Genomic DNA, 19,616 nt, shown 5'->3' on the forward strand with positions numbered 1-19,616 from the left:
GTTATTGAGTTTATTTATGTAACAGAAGCTTCTAGAAGGAATTAATCTTTAAACCAAGTACTTACTGGACCATTGAGGCTTTGCTGCAACCATAAACAGATCATGATGAAAGTTAAGATGTGTTGAACCATCAGGTTGTTAAAGCTGAATTGATTTGTCAAACAAATTTGGGTTCTTTAGGTTCTAACTTAAAGACCCCTCTATTTGATCTCATAGACCTTTTAAGGGCTGACGTCTCAATGATGTCACGGTATCAGCTGGAGGCAAAACAAATCGACACATGAATCGCCGCTTCAGGGTGGCAGGCATCACAGGTGTCTTTAAATGTTGTCTTGTTGTGTTGTTGGGTTCCAGAAAAGAAGGAGTAATAGTAATGTCTTCAAATTTACATTATACCTTCTATCAGTCACCACTGTCCGTCAACAAACACAAGGACCACTGTGGCTAAACGAGACGAGGACTGAAGGACTGTATGCAGGCTATCATCAAAAATGGTTTGCATATTCTGATAGCCCATATTTACTGTCGTATGGATGGATGACATTTTGAATATTAAGGGTTGAAATCATCCTCTAATCAGAGATTGGGAGGCATCAAGGGTGATATTTGGATTTCTCCATTACATCAACTTTTTTAGTACAAGGGATAATGTTAGCTTCATTAGCAAAACAAAACGGAGGAAACCAGCCATTCCAACTTTGGCCTTCCTGTTAAATCATCCATCCACTGAGTGTACAGGTCTGCTCCCATTCGTCTGTGTGAACTTACTGGAGTAACACTTGGTCCCAGACAGTAAGTGACCTCACACATCCAAAGAGACCTGTGGTATTTTTCACAGTTGTCAAAAACAAGATAATAACGATTTGCTAACCAGTGCTGATTAATGTGTCGAGAGGATTGTTTTGCCTCCAGCTAAGCCCCGCCCACCAAAAATGTCATGCTTTTTACTAACCATAAAAGGGTCTAAATCATAGACTGTATAAAATATGGACGTAGTATCCGTGACGTCACCCATCTGTTCCTGAGAGCTGTTTTGAAGCAAATCGACGGCAGCAGCCATATTGGTAATGCGGAACTCAACCAGGCAGAGTGTGACGTAGTGTGAGTCTCTTAGCCAATGGCTGTGTGTTCCCGACCGGGAGTCACGTCAGTCATGTCCTTATTTGGGCAAAACTCGTAATCCTAATATCTTCTGAACCGTCACGTTAGAAAAAAATTCACTCCCCGTACAGTGTGTGCCATTAAAGAGATTAGCTTCATAGGGCCAAGCCGTTTTTTGAACCAGGCTGTAAACATGTTTATTAATGCTGCAAAGATCGTCTTTTTCCCATTCATATCTACGTAGTTTCCGGTGTTTCTGCAGCCAGCCTCAAGCGGATTCTCGATGTACTGCAGTTTATAGCACTTCCGCATTGGCTTCATCGTTTGAGACCGGAGTTTGCCGCTTGGTCTAAATACTTGATCGAAAAACCTTACTATTTAACACTTACCCACTTACACTCTCAGTAGACCCAAAGAAAATAATGGAATTTGTGTGGAATTGTGCAAACAAACAAATACTAGCGCAATCTTTTAGCTCTGTTTTGGTCTCCACCACCACCTCCAGAAATATATTTCTGCCTTTTCTTTTGTGTCTTATGGTTTCTGCATACCCTCTTATTTCACTAGCTTGTCACTGACTTTGTTAACTGTTTGGCATTGAGCAGGTAGCTGAACTTTTATCAGAACCTTCTGCAGTAAACAGATGCTTGCTGAGATTACAAACAACAACCTGTTAATGAGAGCTGTGAGACTCAATATTAATGTTGCTGGTCTGCAAAGAAAACAAAAACAATGCTGAAAGAAACTAAAATGCTACATAGACTTGAGAGGAACTGCAAAGTTTGTTAAGTAATCTTCTATGGGCTTACAAAGTTTACCTCTTTTTTTAGTATCATGGGTTCTATGACATAACATCATCTCAATTGGAGATATGACATTTACATCAAATCACGGTGCACAAAGGTTTTGAATTTGGAGTTGGATTATCAGCAAACAGGTATTTAACTACACAAAGAATAATTCTGACGTATGACTACTTTTTACCAGAGTACAAGATAAGGAGAAACTGAAATAATCCCACTTATATTTTGTAGCTTAGTCCAAGTACATTAAAAATGGTGATTTAATGTTGAAATATGTGTTAAAATCTGAGGAATAAAGGCTTGTTAGCTAACTTAACAGTGTAGCATAGCGCCACACATGATGTGTTTGACGTCTGGTTGGTAAAATAAGTATTAGGCAAAGGAGAATAAAATGTTATCTCTAAAATTAAGTTAGAGGGTTGCAGTTCAGCTCAGTTAGAGCAGGCACTCCACTGGTTGTAGGATTGATTCCCGGCCCTGACACAATTTGATGCATGTCCTCTGGCTCTGTCTTCCCATGTTTTATGTCTCTCTCTCTCAAGCTGTCTTGTCCAATAAAGGCAAAAAAAAAGCTTAAAAATTTATCTTTGAAAAAAATCAAGAGATAGAAAAGTGTAGATAATGGAATTTGGTATCCAATCACGTGGTTGCTTCATAGTGGTGAGGGGACCTTTATGATTATATCCTCATCAAAGGTTGAGCCTGTAAACAAACGCTCACAAGTGACCTTCACCACATGTTGACTTCCTGCAGCCCACATCTCTGGCTTTACCATGAGGGGTCACCTTTTACAACAGTGTCACCTCAGGTTCACGTCTAACCCAATCAGGGCCATTATTGATGACATCAGAACATAAGGGGCCATTTCTTGGGGCCTGTGGAATTCCATTTCAGCAGTGCCAGACCGGTCTATTATTACGATCATTATTAAGTGCCTTCTTTCTCCTCTTTCTTTCTTTCTTCCCCCTGCAGTTGCTCAGTGTCTGCTTTGTGTCCTCTGCAGCTAAAAGCTAATGTGCTGAAAGGCTGGTTCTTGTCTCCCTGAGCTTATTGAAATCATGTGAATGCCATTTGTGCTTAATCCTTCTGGGTGTGCCATAAAGAGAAGAGAGTCGGCAGCTCCTGAAGAGAGATGAGAGGACCTCAGGGGATTCACTTTGCTTCGCCCCGTCTGCTGAGAACGGGAGGGAGAGAGAGAGAGAAAGAGAGACTTAGACAACTGACAACCTAACCAAAATACGTCTCATAATTTGATTAGGTTACAATGACAATCTTTATTTATAGTCGGTCTCAGATGCTGGAAGGGAGGGTGTTTTTTTTTTTCTTTTTTTGTGGCATCAGATTCACGTTAACTAGTTTCACGGCTGGCATCTAAATAAAAATAGGTGATGCTCATGTAGCTAGAGGCTAATTACAGACAGCAGCGTGTCCATCTGACGCCTGGCCCCTACCGCTACAAACACCCACATGCCTCATTAGCTTTGTGATCACTCATTTTATTTAGTGAGGGGTCGCCTCCCCCTTAAAAAAAAAAACAGGAAATCAAGTCACTGGAACACCTTCCATATGCATGAGAATTACATCAGAGACGGCACTGTTGTCGAGCCTTTTGAAATAATAATGCGGCAAATGATAACGCCTCGGGACGCTACAACACCTCATTACAGCTCAGAGTAGTTCTTGTAAAGGAGAAAACAGGCTAGAATGAATAGGAAACATGGCGGTGCTTGAACAACAGTGGTATTTATATTCATCCGTTTACATCAAATTGTTGCTTCCCCACAAAGAGCCTGAAACAGCAGCCGGGTTTGAACTCGGGGTTAATGAAAAAGTCCCTGGCGTCAAGTTACCTGCTCGTCTGCAGGCGAACCCCGTCTGTCGAAACAAACATTTCATTTGTGCGCCACATGTTTCTCAGACGAGACCCCAGTAAAAGTTGTTCAATAAATTTTACCGTCTGTTTTACAGACCTCCCCTTTCCCCCCTGTGTCATTTTTTTAATTGAAAGTGGATTCTAACTCGGCTATAAACATCATTCCACCCAATCAGAGCTGGTTTAGATCAAATGGTTGTTTCAATGGGCCGCGCGCTTTACAGATGCCTTCAACCCCGCCTTGTCTCCCAGGCGCTCGCACTGTTAAACACTCTGGCACTCTTTTAAGGCTGGGAGATGGCTGTCACTGTATTTTGTCAGCAAAGCATAATATTTCTTCAGGAGTTCTGAACCTGGCACTCAGCGGGGTGGAAATGAAAATAAGGCAGTACATAAACGGAGGGAGTCAGCCGTAAATCACCTAACACGCACAGGAGGCAGCAGGTAGACGCGCTGCTGGCTGTCACAGCGCTCCCCTGGAAAGCAGATTGGACACCAGCCATCATGCTTTAATCAAACTGCACATAATAGACATGTCCCTGCTCTTTATGACACACACATACAGTACAACACACACATACACACACACACACACACCAAAGAAGTGAGCTTTCAGACTTTTCCAACTTGTGCTATTTAAATGTGGCTTATGTTTGTTTGTTTGGGTGTCAGAGGTTATTCTTTTGTGGTTTCCTAAAAGCGATCTTTGAAGCTTAATTCAGCGGTTCACACACGCACACACAGACACACGCCTTCTTCAAAGGTCGGCTCTCTTTACTGTGATATGAAGCTTTTTTTTTTCCCGACATGCCGCATGTCAAACGATAACGTTATTGTTGGCAAGACTCTTTTATAGCGGTATAATTTTATTCTGACTTTTCCCTTTCTTTTTTTAATTAAACAGTCAATGTCTCGCACGGCTGTGGGTTTGCATTCTGAGTGCGGTTTGAAGGCTAACAGCAAACAGATGGGGAAGTATTCATAATGTTATGAGAGCAGGATTATGCAGACCATTGAAACAATAGAGAACCTTATCATACCCTGAGTGATAAATTGTCCCTATGAGCTGGCTTCATGTGGCTGCATTCTGCTTATATTGTTCCTCTTTTAGTAACATGACAGCTTTTGTTTCATGAACATTCCTCAAGTGCAGTTGTATTTTAGAATTTGCTTCAGCTCATAAACTAGAAACCATGTTCCACATCCTCTGTATTTCCTCCTAAATGTCACAACATTAGAAATGTCAAAAAACTACAAACAGCCTGTTAAAAAAAAGAGTGACATCCTCCTTGTAAGTGCAAACTATGTAATATGTCATTTAAGTCAAAAATAGGATTTGAAAAATAATAATAACAACATCCTCGACACCTCCTGAGTTGTTAGACTTCAACAAATCATGCAGGGGTTTGACTAATGATGCTCTCATTATGTGGGGTGTGCATTCAAAGGCACTCGAAGGTTGTCTACCAAATGATTACCGTATTCAGCTCAAAAGCAGCTCTGATTGTGTAGAGGCTCTTCTAGCACGAGTACCCTCCAAGCCTCTACAGGTCAAATTATCAAGTTTGGCTTTGAATTGTCCTTTAAATTCTCCACCTGCCACCAATTTAAAACAGTATCTCGCTGCAGGAGTTAGGAGTCAAACAACAATGAAATCAATTCAGCTAATCTGTCTTTCTAACAGAGCAACACGTTCTCACTCCAAACCTGTTAAGTATAGCAGCTCTCTCTGTGGCCCTAGGCTCTAAAATATGACCACAGAGGTACCACTGTAACTTATACTCTGTACTCATATGGCTCCATGGTCAAGTTAGCTGTAATAATTATGTAATATCAGATTGAATTTTTAAAATAAACCTGTCAAGTAAGTGATAATAAACAATCAACATCTGGTTAGATTTTCAAATAAAGTTAACTGACAAACATTTCACAATGTATGACTTTTTGAAGTGCAGCAATCATTAGCACATGGTTAGATGCTGGACAATGGGATAGTGTTGTGTCAGTGTTGTGTCCAAATAAAGCCGTTCTCTGACAGCAAAGTAAGGCCCACAAAATACGTCTAAATATAGCGCACACTTTGATTGACATTAATGTTTGGGTTGACATGTCTTACAGTTACCTAAAAAACTCACCAAAATTGACCCCTTCTGTTAGCCAAGCTTCTGTGCTGGGTTGCTGGCTTGTTTTTTTAACAAAGGGACCAAGCTGATTGGCTTTTCCTGTGAGTGTTACACTGACTATTGATAAGAACCTCATATGGCCTCAATGGAGACAAAAAAATCATAACTTAAAGCTCCTGTGGGGAGATTGTTAGCAACCGTTTGCATATCAGAAGAAGAGGATAAATGAGCCTTTAGACACAATAAACATTGTGTATGTTTCATAAAGGAATCAAACTGTTCTAGTTTGGTCTGGCATCACAACTGCTTTGTTAAACTAATGAAAGAGATTATGGTTGTAGTGGTAACCATGATAACTAGTTATGTTAATTACCCAGGCAGCAACCTCTGGTCTCAAAATATGAATTCCATGCGAAATTGTTATAAACTGCAATTCATCGAGCGTCCACTTGAGGCTGGCTGCAGAAACCCCGGAAACCACATAGACACCAATTCAAAAAAGATGATCTTTGCAGCATTAATAAACATGTTTACAGCCTGGTTCAAAAAACGGCTTGGGTCTACGTTGCTAATATAATTTTCTAACGCGACGGTTCAGAAGATATTAAGATTACGCGTTTTGCCCAAATAAGGACATGACGGATTTGACTGGCAGGCGGGGACACATAGATGTGTGCGCATGCGCCGCTTGAGTGGCTGCTTGTTGCAGCAGCTCTCTCCTTGTTTTTTTTTTTCAACATTTTTTTCATATCTGTTTACTTCTCTTTGTATTTGGAGCCTGTCATGTCTTTTAATGACTCATTTGTTAGCCATAGACACCAAACTGGCTACGCTTGCAGTGGTGTTTTTGCTATTTTTGTTCCTGTCTGTGTCCGGAGATCCTGCGTGTATCCATGGTAACATTGTTTACATACAAGATCAGCTGTTAGCTGCCCGTAGCATGTCGATGCTAAACAATACAAGGCCCGATGTTCCCTGCAAGCTGAGGAGAAGGAGGCAAGGATGACATGCTGGTACTGAGGTGCAAGCTAAGAAAAAACAACATCGACCTGTCCTTCCACCCACCGTTATGGGGAATGTAAGATCTATCTACGATAAGGTGGACGAGCTAACCCAGCACCAGAGGGAATACTGCCAGAGTAGCATCATGCTAACAGAGCTAACACAGGACAGGAACGCCACATTGGAAGGAATAAACCTGCTGTGGGCGGACAGGATACAGGAGAGCAAGACTGAACACACTGGTGAAGAAGGCCAGCTCAGTCCTGGACCCTGCGGAGGTGGTGGCTGACAGGAGGATTATGGCCAAGCTGTCGTCTTTGATGAACATTTCCTTTTTTTGATGAACATGTTTATTTACTTTTATTTTTTTTAGATATATATTCTGATAGATTAGATATCATTTGACATAGAGTGGTCTAGACCTCCTATGTTTGTAAAAGCGTCTTGAGATAACGTTTGTTGTGATTTGGCGCTATACAAATAAAGATTGATTGATTGATGGATTGATTGATTGATTGATTGATTGATTGATTGATTGATTGATTGATTGATTGATTGATTGATTGATAGCTGTTGGCTAGGAGGCTCAAACCCCGGCTCTTCACCTCATACTGAGTTTGGTTGAATTCAGCATTAACAATATGGCTCCCTCCGACGATTGGCTTTAAAACGGCGCTCAGGAACAGATGGGTGACGTCATTGATCCTACGTCCATTTATTATACAGTCTATGAAATTACCGCACAAAATATTAGATGACTTATGTCAGCATAGCAAAGTACAATTTTATCTTAATAAGAGCCATACGCTTGGAAAGTCAACGTGTGCTTTTTTCAGCTGGGAGTTGATCACTGCTCTCTTGGATTTGAGTCCCATACTCGTTTTATCCATCTGTTCTCCCAGCTGACACCACAAATGAACTTTCAAGCTCTTCATATGTCATCACTGGATTTGAAGGCAAAGCTGTAATCTAGAGAAAAGTAACCCGACATATTTGGCCACTGCTCAAGCTTCCAAATCTGCCCTAAGCTTACGTATTTGATGAGTGTGGAGAGAGAACAAACTGAGCACACGTGCAGTTTGTTAATGAAGTGCTGTGATGATGTCGTATCACCTGAAAAGTGACAACAGCTCCACAGTGATGCCTCAGTCCCCGAGGGGAGGGAGGCAGATGCAAGCCGATTTGAGAGCAGACACCGGGGGACAGTAAACCAAAACCAATCGAGTTACGGCTTCATTACATAAAGCCAGAGAAGGTGCTTTAAACTTTATGAATGATAACCCAATATATTGAGCATTAGCAGCACAGATTGACATGTGACAGGGGAGAAGAGTGGCAGAGAAAGGAACAGATGGTTCACCCTCTCCCTCTGCGTCTCGGCTGTAACACGGTATATCTTGTCGCGGGGCGAGTTTTATTGATTGAATTCCTGCCCTCAGACACGGGTCCTATAGCTACATGTGTCAGGGCTGCTCCTGGCTGTCGGAAACCCAACACCGGAGCACAGGTTGTGCAGCGGGGCGAGGATTGGCCTTTTATGATAGTCACACAGCTAGTCCCATCTGTCTTCTGGAATAGTGCTTCCCTGTTGTCAGGGTCTCGTAGAAAAGAGCCTCATTATCACTTACAAACAAGAGCAGGGGATGTTAGCAAAAACATGTCCCCAAATTATCTTTTTGGTGTTTTTTATTTTGCATCTTTCATCAAATTAGGCAAAGAGAAAATAAGATTCAAAGCCTCATTTTGCAGAAGATGAAGAGGTTATCTCAAAATAAAAGAAAGGGAAAAAAAAGCCTTGGATGTGATCATGTTGTTTGTGTTTGTGTTTTGTTATCCTGTCAGAAGGGTAATTGCTGCGGTTGCAAAAGATTAAGGTTTAAAACATAAGTATTGAGTGGACACAGTTATGCCGCCAACCACAGTTTAATCACGGGAGCACAGTATGACCCGACGCTCCCCACAAACAGACCACTTAATTGCATACAGAATGCTGCAAAAATGTCTCCCCATCAACAAACAGTTCATCATTTGGTGTAAACTATGAAATGATGTTATATAATGATAACCATCAAGAGTGATCCAGTGCACCCAAAGACCTTTCTCATCAATTATCTGTTATTGGAGCCTCTGTATCCTGTGTATTGTGATATTCGTTTACGTTTGATGAATGCTGCGCTCGGCGGGTGTTTTGGTCCCCAGGATATCTTTCTCCCACTGATGTACTTATTAATAATAAATTGAGCGAGGAATGTGTGAGTTCTGCCTCCCTCCACTGTGATTATAGAGACAAAAGAGTGTTTGAAGTATCCATCTTAATACAAAGACACTTTATTAGATAAAACTAACTTGCCCAAGACAAATAGTGACGCAGAGGCACTGGAGGAACAGCAGTACTCACGTTCTTTCCCTGTCTCTTTTTCTTCCTTTCAGGTTTTTTCAACAAATTATGATTTCTTCTGAACCAATAATAGGAAGAGCAAGACCTCTCTTCTATCAGGTGAGGTGACACCCAGAGGTAAGGATGTGGGTTTGTGGTGATGTTCATAAGTTTTCTAACTGAGCAAACCACCAGAGTCATATGTCATTCAGTCACATAACCACATTAACAACCACCCACCTCTGATTTCCCGCCCTCCCTGCTGTTCTTACACTAACAATACATAATCTTCATGTGTCAGACATTCAAAATGAAAGTACAGAGGGTGGTATTTATGCCTTCATCGCACCTCTTGGATGAATGCATTTTCTCTGGCTCTATCAAAGAGCAGTCAGTCACCTCAGCCGTATAAATCACCCTCAAGCTGCACTTTGTGAAAACATGCCGATTAAGTTTGTGCTGCCTGGTCGCCCGTGAAGGCAGTAAATTTCCCTGGTAACAGAGTTAACATTGATTCAGATATAAGCACTTGTCCGTGTGTAACAACGATAACCTTTTAGTAGATTTGGAAAACATATTTGACACCCATTAAAATAACGAATGATTTTTCTCCTCCCCAGAGGAAGGCAGAGAAGGTGTGTTTGGACAGGAGGGGGGGGTTAACACACTGTGACTCCGCGGCGGGAGTCCAGCTGCAGCCAGGGATAGAGAGCACAGAGCGAACTGCACATTAAATCACAAATTTGAAAAATGATGTTGGTATTAGACAGCATTAGGAAGCAATAAACTGGACGACACTGAACAAATACTAACCAATGTTTTCATATTAAACATATTATGTTAACACACATCTGCTTCTCTAGTTTTGATTGATATAGCCCAAAAATGATTTAACATTTAGTCACACACACTCTACATTTCCTGATTTTTTTTTCTGCTTTTCATTCAGACTTGCTGAAAATACATGAAGAGCAAAACTGAGGTGTTCAATAAGAAGTGATAGCAACCTACAACAAACCATCAAACAAATGAAGTACCAACAAAAGAGGATCAAAAAAATGAATCATGTTAAGCTAGTTTTAATCAAAATAGCAACCACTTAGCATCTGTCTTTCAAAAAGTCTAAGCTCTCCAGATTTATCTTAGCTAGCTAATATTTAAAGATATTTCCTGACCAACAACAGCTAGCTGTCTGTTAGCATGCTTGTACTTCTACTGTATCTCTGTTTCTTAAGGAGGCTCAGATCCTTAGACATCTGCAGAAAGATGCTGCTTTCATCAGTCTGTGCTGGCAAGTGTGTTATTCTATGCTGCAGTCTGCTGGGGAAGCATTATAAAACACAAGGATGCGAGGCGACTGGACAAACTAGTGAGAAGAGCTGGCACTGTGATTGGAACCAGGTTGGACTCACTGGGGGCTGTGGTGGAGAGATGCACACAGAAGAAGCTAGAGGCCATTCTAAATGGCACAGATCATCCACTTCACAACTTCTTTTTGGACCAGAGAAACAGCAGCAGTGGACGGCTCATCTCTCTGCGCTGCAGGACTGAGAGATACAGAAAATCATTCATCCCTGCAGCCATTAGACTTCATAACTCTCTAGCCAATGGGAGATGAGCTGACAGACACCTGAATTACTTGTTTTATGTGATTTTTATAGTTTGATCTGCCAGACACCTGCATTTCCCCCTTCAGGGATTAATAAAGTACATTCTATTCTATTCTATTCTATTCTATTCTATTCTATTCAGCTCATGTGGTTGTGAGTATTGAGTGACCAACAACAGCTAGCTTAATCTAGCTAGCAGGTTAGCACATTTTCTGTTTCTCACAAAGAAAAAGAAAAAGAATGAAATCAACCAAATCATTTTGTATGCACTTAGTGACAAACAACTGTTAGCTTAATGTTGCCATGTCATATCTATTGGATCTTGGACACAAACATATACAGATAGACAGCCAGCTAATGTTTTATACCTTTACACATGACTGCACATCTACTGCATCTCAAAAGGAAATAAAAGATGATACTCTTTTGTAGTCGACTCACTTTAAGGAGTATTAAATGACCAACAAAAGCTAGCTTAGCAGCCAAGTACATGTTCTGTATCTCACTTAGAAAAACAAATGAGTCATTCTTTTGCAACCATGTAAATGCTACATTTATACAAGTATTGCAGACAGGTTAGGGATACTTGTGATGACCATTTGAATATTCTGCTAATATCTCAACTCAACTTTATTTATATAGCACCTTTCATACATAAAAACATGCAGCCCAAAGTGCTTCACAAAATAACAGAGAGACAGAAAACGACAGCAATGGTAAAATTATAAAATACATTTAGCGTAACTGTAATGTGAATGAACAACACAGGATCTATGAAATGGAATTTGATGTCCTTGTTTTGTTTTGTTTTTTGCTTGTTTGTTGTGTTTTTATTGTAATTTATTTTTTAATTCTTTGGAATTAAGATGACTAATTATTTGAATCACAGGATGTACTGATGTATTAAGACCTGCACACTCAATAAAATAAGATTATTTTTTTTAAAAATTATAAAAGCATGATTATAAATAAAATAATTAAAAATTAAATAAATACAGTAAAATTTAAAAAAATAAGTAATAGTGGAAAGAAAAGTTAAAAATAAGGTAGCGTTACCAAGATCAGATGAATACAATAAATAAATAAATAAATACATAATTAAATAAGATAAATAAATGTTAAAGCAATGATTAAAATGATAATGATTAAAATAATAATAAAAATAATAATTAGAGCAATATCAATACACACTATATCAGACATATAATCATTTAACATTAGGATTTACTGCATTTTATTAGAACACCACTATGTACGACTGTAATAAAATAGATAATGAATAAAAATCTCTACATCACATTTAGTGCAAAGAATGAGACAGATGCCAAAAGCATGTGCAAAAATCCCTCAAATTTAATACATTTATAACATCTATTTTCAGCAAAAACATCAATTTTGTTAACATATTTTCAAACAGCCTATTATAGAGGGGTTCAGAAAAGTGCAAAAACACCCTAAAGGCTGTTTTTATACACAGGGTTTCTGTAGTTCTGGTAATTAACAGAAAAAACTTCACCACTAGCTTCACATGAAACTGTTTCTGCCTAAATAAACCGCTGATTAACACGATTAATAACCGGAGAAATTTACACTTCATGGGTTAAATTAGATACACCTGAGTTTCATGTTTCTACACTGCAGGGCTTTTATGTGTTGAGTGTACAGAATGTGAATGCTGTGTTGTAGCTGCACGTTCAAATGTCTTTAAATCATTTCAAACCATTGAAACTTCAGCTTCAGTCTTTCATGAAACTGTGCTGCACAGCTGATAGTTTCCATTTTAAGTGCATACATAAGAGAGTATGTATGCGTGTCCGTTCTTTTGGAGCTGATTTCGTTGGGAATGTATTTTCATAATGCCACGTTCAGGTTAGATTCAACTTCAATGGGTTCTGACAAGAAAAGCTCATAGTCTTGAATTTGTAAAAGTATCAAAGAACAAAAGAAAGAACAAGTCTGCCTCTCTTATTTTTTCTCTCCCAAAAAGCAGGAACACATGTCAGTCGGTTGTGTGTTCTTCCCGAGGTAAAATATTTTTCCTAGCAAAAGCACCAAAGTGACAACTCCATCACTGAAAGTAGTTTGTCCTCCGCAGTTCAGTGAAAATATTATGAGAAGCCCAAAGAAGCAGAAGTAAGGAGGAGGGGGCTGGGATGAGTGACGGACAGCTTTGACACACCGGAGTACTTAGACAATTACTAACAGTTTCTGCCAGTCACCACATCTGACACAACACAAACACGGCGAGGATAATTTTACATTACACTGCCGGGCACGGGTCACTTTAAAGGAACACAGGGAAGCCCGTTTCAGCTTGCATTTCAAGGCCAATCATCCAAATTGGCCCCACAACACAACCGGCTGCCTGAGACTCAAACTCTCTCCCTCTCCCTCTCCCTCTCTCTCTCTTTCCCCCTCACTCCCCATCGACCATACAACTCCCAGAACAGATGATAACCATGAAAACAAGAGCAAGAGCAGATCTTTGAAGTGCAGCTGTCAGTCAACATGTTTCCAGAGTGGGAACTGTGAGGGTAAAATGGTGTACAGGTGTGGGAGCAGACGCAGTTGGACCCCACCAGGTCAAGCAGATACAAAGGAGGAGGAGGTGGGAGGAGAGAGAGGAGGAAGGGCTGAGGCTGCTCTGGTGAGAACAAGCCTTGCTGAGAAATACAAAAATCTATGCATACTTTCTTTGTTTCAGCTTCAAATAAGAAGTTGTACAAAATTACAGAATATAAAAATTATTTCTTCAAAAGTTTGGTGCGATATTGATACCGCTCTGGCATATGTGCAGTGAATACAAGGCTAAACACTGTTAGCTTTACTCAGCATACACGCAGGGAAAACAGCAGCATAGTTTTTTAAAATTTATAGAAATTACACAAACAACATTTAGTAAGGAGGTGTTAATAAGGGAGCTGTAGAAGTGCTATTAGTTAGAGTTTACAGCCTTTAATCAGCTAACTGATGTCCCGCTGCTTCCAGTATGTATGCTATGCTGTAGCTTCTTTTTCTATCAATTAAAATAATCCAGGATTTTCACCAACAATCAGTCTCTGTAAATTATCAATCTGCTGTTTGGTGCTGGATAGATCATGAACAGTGTCTTGCTTAGAGGATTTTCCCAATGTAAAGTTTGTTGTAGAGGCTAAAAACTATGCTAAGAGTATGACTAAGTTCTGCTACAGAAGTTGCATCCATAAAACCAAAACAAGGTGCTGAAAAAAGAAGATGCCAAGTTACCCTTAGCTTAAAGCTCCTGTGAGGAGTTTTTATCTGGTTATGAAACAGTCTGAAATTAATACTGATGTCTCGTTATGACCTAAAAAAGTAAACAACACCATCAGGAAGAAATTTGTGTCCTTCTAGTTATTAATCTTAAAGACTGCAATCCACGCCAGGGGTAGGTGCAACACAAGGCGATAAGAGCACCTGGCTGAAACAGGCTTTATTACAAATCAAATCAAATAAACTTTATTTATATAGCACTTTGCACACAACACAGTTGATCCAAAGTACTTTACAACAGGAAATGAGGAAAACAAAGAGAAAATGAAATAAAAACACACAAACAGAGGGAGAGAGAGGGAAAGAAAAGTGGTAAGAGAGCAAAAATTACTGAAGCAACTGAAATTAACAGTAATAATAACAACCATAATGACAAGAAATACATTAACTCAGAGTATCTGAGCCAGTATGGTTAGGGGCAGTTGAAAGCTAATGAATAAAAGTGCGTTTTGAGACGACTTTTAAAAGTCTCGACAGAGGGGGAGAATCGGATGGTGGGGGGAAGAGAATTCCACAGTTTTAGGGCACTGATGGAGAAGGCCCCGTCCCCATATCTCGTTGTCCTTGATGTTCGGACAGACAGGAAGTTTTGGTGTGATGATCTGAGTGCTCTGACAGAGTGATACAGAGACAGGAGTTCTGCGATGTAAGTGGGGGCCAAACCATGAAGTGCTTTATATACGAACAGAAGGATTTTGAAATTAATTCTGTAGCTTTACATTTCCAAAATCCAAACAATCCTCATCCTGCTGTTACAGGAAAGCAGGATGAGATTTTTGTTAGAACACACTACCTACCATGTACAGGACATGATCAGCAAAGAAATGAAACGTTATTGCCTTGACCACAGGGGGCACCAAATTCAAACAAAGTGAAAGTCCCTCACAGGAGCTTTAAGGGATCTATCGAGTCAGGATGGATATGATCTGTTGGCTTGAATCTGAAAATGACCTCACTCACATTATTCTATTATAAATATATCATCATTTTATACATTCATATTTATATACACCTCTTGAAGTTCTGCTGACAAACTCAGCTGACTAACTGGATGAAGTGGGGTGTATAAGTCACATATGCTAATTCTAATTTTAAGGTTTGGATGGGCTTAAAAGAAAATACTGACATATTTTCATCTCTCATTAATTCACTGCCTCGCATCCACCGATGAATACAACATGTCATAAAATAATGCACTTCAAAGAGTGTTTGCTTTCCACTGCTAACGGCCGCTCATTCAGTTTGAGCCGACATCAAACGTCCAATTGACAGACATCCTTGTCATTTCATCATTGGCAATTCACCAGTGTCCACTTTCTGCTGGGAAACGATTTCCTTTTATTTCCAGACAACAGCTTTAATAACAGGCTGCCAGCCTTCACAAAGTAGACTTTGAATTAATCTGTGCAACAGAAACGCCATCAATTCTGTGTGACACTTTACCTGTTAGGCAGGTGTATAAGATGCTCAATTTATACTCTAAGATGGGAACTGTAGTGCTGTAATTAATGTCAAAAGTCAGTAGAGGTGTGTTTTACAGTAAAGCAAATTCAACATTTGAAGCAACTGTATATGAGCCTGAAAACATAAGTGGACCTATAGACACAAGGGGAATTTGGCCTGGTTCATATTGGATCAATAATTTGCTCAAAGGTTGAATATGTATCGAGTCTTGCTGTCCAGAAAATGTGCTCTCATCTTCAGCTGATTGTCTCAAGTTCAGGAACGTGTAAAAAGACAATGGGAAGGGTCTGGAGGAAAGGTCTTTTTTTCTAGTAAGTTCTTGTAAAGTTCAGTTGGTGGTAATATTGCAAGCGAGCAAAAGTAAGTTTCCGTGTGTCCAAACATTCAGTCTTAGAATCAGACGTTCAGTAATCATTAACCTCATGTTTTAATTGATATGGCGACTGCTTCTGTTCCCGTTCCTCTTTGGACAGAGTTTCACCTGTCCTGATTAAGGTCAGGCCAATAACAAATATTCATCTTACATGAGGCAGGTTTACCCTGTTGTAGCATCTTCAGAGACAATCAATCAATAAATCTTTATTTATATAGCACCAAATCACCACAAACGTTATCTTAAGACGCTTTTACATACATTGCAGGTCTAGACCGTACTCTATGTTAAATCATAAACAGTGACCCAACATCAAGACAGGATAAGATCCAGTCCCATCTTTCAGACAGGACTCAGTCTGATCTCATCTTAATCCACCAAACAGAGCACTTTGCAGCATTTAGCAAGTTATAGTGACAAGGAAAAACTTCCTTTTTCAGGCAGAAACCTCAAGCAGGACCAGACTCATGTTACACAGCCATCTGCCTCGACCGAGTTGGGGTTGGAAAGAGGGATAGAGGAGATTAAGAGAAAGAGATGATAGTGGTGAGACAGATAGTAGTAGTTGTAGCCGCTGGAGTCTGGAACATCCACAGCAGCAGGCCACCTATGGCAACGACTCATGCCAAGATGTTTGCTGCTGATGCAAAGTATCCCGAATCTGTTTTTTTATCCTCAAACTACACTGAAGTTCACAGATCTACAAACAGGAAGTGTTTCCTACCAAATCATGACATGCCAAACTCTGGTGTATTTTGCTAAATTAGATGCCATAAGAAATGGATGTTGGAGCCAGGGACCTAAACCTGGTGCTAATATGTTTACATGTTTCATTGCCCTACCATCAGGTGATATTTTGGTTTGTTTCTGATGATAAATACTTTGAGGAATTAGATCTAACCTTAGAAGTTTAATGCAAATTGTAATAGAAATACTAGGATATGGTACATTGGCTGTATGGGTCAATAAATGCAGCTTGGAACATTACAATTTGGTGCATAAAAATAAAAATAAACTGTATTCAATTCATCAAGATTTTCAATCCATTGTCATAGTAATTAATATGTAGTAGAGGGAGCAATACATGCTATATTATTGAGAGATTCATGCATATGTAGTGTAGCATGTCACAATGCTACTTACTTTGTTTATAATAATCAATGTCTGTATCAAAAGACCGAGAGGCCTCCTGTTACACGCTTCCTTTAGAGCTGCCATATACTGTATGAGACTATCCCCAGAGGTTCAGGTCCCTGCTGGATATAGTGAGTCCATCAACACCTCATGCTTAGTTCTGCACAATGAAAAAACTGCTTATAAGGATCCTAGGCTGAATATATTTGTATACCAAAAAAATAAAAATCATAATTGATCAAAAAGCTTGCGTTATCTAATTTGGATAAAGTCCACATCGACTTACCACAAAAGGTAAATACCATTCTCTGAACTGGATCATTAGAATTTAATAAACCACACATTTTTCTGTGTTGTCATATTATTATTTGTCTGGGTGTTTTCTCTAATGTCTGGCACCCAAAGCAAAAAGAAAAGAATCACATTTACATTTTGTACAGTTTTTTTTTTAACATTCCCTTGTGGTGGTGCTAGTGGTTCCCAAGACAAAGTGACCCTTTTTCACGATGCATGTCTTTGACCTGATTTCACCCTCATGTAACTTCAATGGCTCTAAATTTGGAACAGCTCAAGTCACTTGTCAAACCTGACAATACTGTCACTTTTGTTCACTCCAGCTTGGCCGTGCATCCGGGCTAATTGTTCCCCAGATGTGAACATCCACAGCCATCTAATCACACTCCATTGTGAAGTCTGTGTCGGAGTCCAGGTTAATCTGAACTGAGCGCAGATTTCAAGAAAAATCAAAAACATCCTGATTGGCTGACAGTCCTGGTTAGCTGTGTGATTTCAGAGTGACTACGCCATCTCCAATGGACCTGGACCTCCTACTGATGAGTGCTCGATGGAATTTTGTTTGAAAGACACTCCTTAGAGATCTTACCCACACACACACACACACACACACAAACACACACACACACACGCATGCAAACACACAGACTATCAGAGAGAGAAAGAGAGTCCAAACTCATAACTGTCAGTGATGGACAGGTTGATGCAGAGACTTTTTGAAGTGACAGAATGGACCAGGTTTCCGCTGCAGACCCCTTCTGATTGTTTTGCATTTTCTTCTTCTTGGCTGCGCTTAGATGTTCAGTGGGAAATCACAATATTTCTATTGTTGGTATTTTTACACGGTGTCTGTCTGGATTGTTTGACTGGGCAAATTAACAGGTCTAATGGTTTGAATAATTAGGAAAGCAGTGTTTTGTTTCAACAAGCGCTCTGCCAAACAGCTGAAAGAAGAGGTAAGAAGCAATTCCCTCCCTGTGTATACATGCCAACACATGAAAGTCATTTAGCTGCACTTAACTGTCGAAAAACAATTAGGGCAAAGCATAACAACGTCTGCATGCACCACTTCTGTTACATGTTTTCTGTATCCTCCCTCTTGCCAGCAGAACAAGTATTGGCAATCCTCAAATGCAAGGTACACTTCATGAATTTTACATTATGCCTGATCATTACCATAACGATGCTATCAAAGATATTAGGAGCCTTCAACGCTGTTTTCTCCTACACAGGGTGCTCTCTTAGATCTCTTGTCAAGAAGGTGGGTATCATCTACCATCATCTAGCATATAGCATGCACGAGCCCCCGCTCCTAATGAGTGTGTATGCATGTCTGAGTGTACAATATGTAAATCCTTGTGTTGAGTGATCGAGGTGGAGGGGGGTTGACACTGTCTGTGGGTGTGGGTATGTGAGCATGTGTGTCATAAATTCTTATTAAAGAGGCGGCATTGTCTCCTCCGCTGTGTTGTCTGATTTATCTTCAAATCAGTGAATGCTTTGCTTGCTATTACCATGTTTCTTTTCCTGCTGTTTTGTCTCTAAAAAAATGAGGCTTTTCTTCTATATTTTCACAAGTTCAGACAAACAGTATATTCCAGCTGTTTTAGGACAAGAAGGTATAAAATAATATACATGGAAGTTAACTTATTTAAGCTCTGGGCTGATTCCCCAGTGCCCCCCTAATGCCTGCAATAAACAATACATATGAAATACATTTTAAAGGCAGTTCCCTTATAATCTTTGTGTATGAAAAAAACAAAAACAAAGGTACAACAGGCAGTTTGAAACAAAAAAAATGACTACGTTAATATGGGCGGTGCGCCCCCATCTCCTCCCATTGCAAAAGAAGTGAAGCCAAAATATGGCCTTAATTGTTGCTGACATATTTTGCTGGTGGGTCCAAGGCATGTGGAGAAGCAATTTGGCTAGGGGAGCCGCGGGTTTGATGTCACACCTCTTCCAGAAGCCAAAAGACATCTTTAACTTACAAAGAAAGCCTCAAAGATCCCTCAGGTCGGTGCAGTCCACAGCAGAACAGATTATTCCGTTGATCTGAAGCAGACACTTGTGGAAAGTTTGATGACTCTCTTGATAGTCTTTGTTACTTTTCACCATTCCTCCTCTACTTTGATACAAGTGCTGCAGGATCATTTGACAACAGAGCAGTC

The 19,616-nt window shown here is 39.9% G+C and overlaps 1 long non-coding RNA gene across 2 annotated transcripts in view; it reads left to right on the forward strand.

The window, feature by feature from the left end:
- LOC117819839 overlaps positions 1–18,882 on the forward strand; it is a 138,380-nt gene extending 119,498 nt beyond the window's left edge. The window contains exons 4-6 of one of the 2 annotated variants that reach the window (XR_004632641.1): positions 9,333–9,399; positions 17,769–18,583; positions 18,678–18,882. This is a non-coding gene — a long non-coding RNA (uncharacterized LOC117819839). Of the gene's footprint in view, positions 1–9,332; positions 9,400–17,768 lie in introns of both variants that reach the window. The other variant, XR_004632640.1, reaches the window with a different exon arrangement.
- The last annotated feature ends 734 nt before the right edge of the window (positions 18,883–19,616 follow it).

Source organism: Notolabrus celidotus, chromosome 10, assembly GCF_009762535.1.
Source record: "Notolabrus celidotus isolate fNotCel1 chromosome 10, fNotCel1.pri, whole genome shotgun sequence".
In the NCBI taxonomy this organism is placed as follows: Eukaryota; Metazoa; Chordata; class Actinopteri; order Labriformes; family Labridae; genus Notolabrus; species Notolabrus celidotus.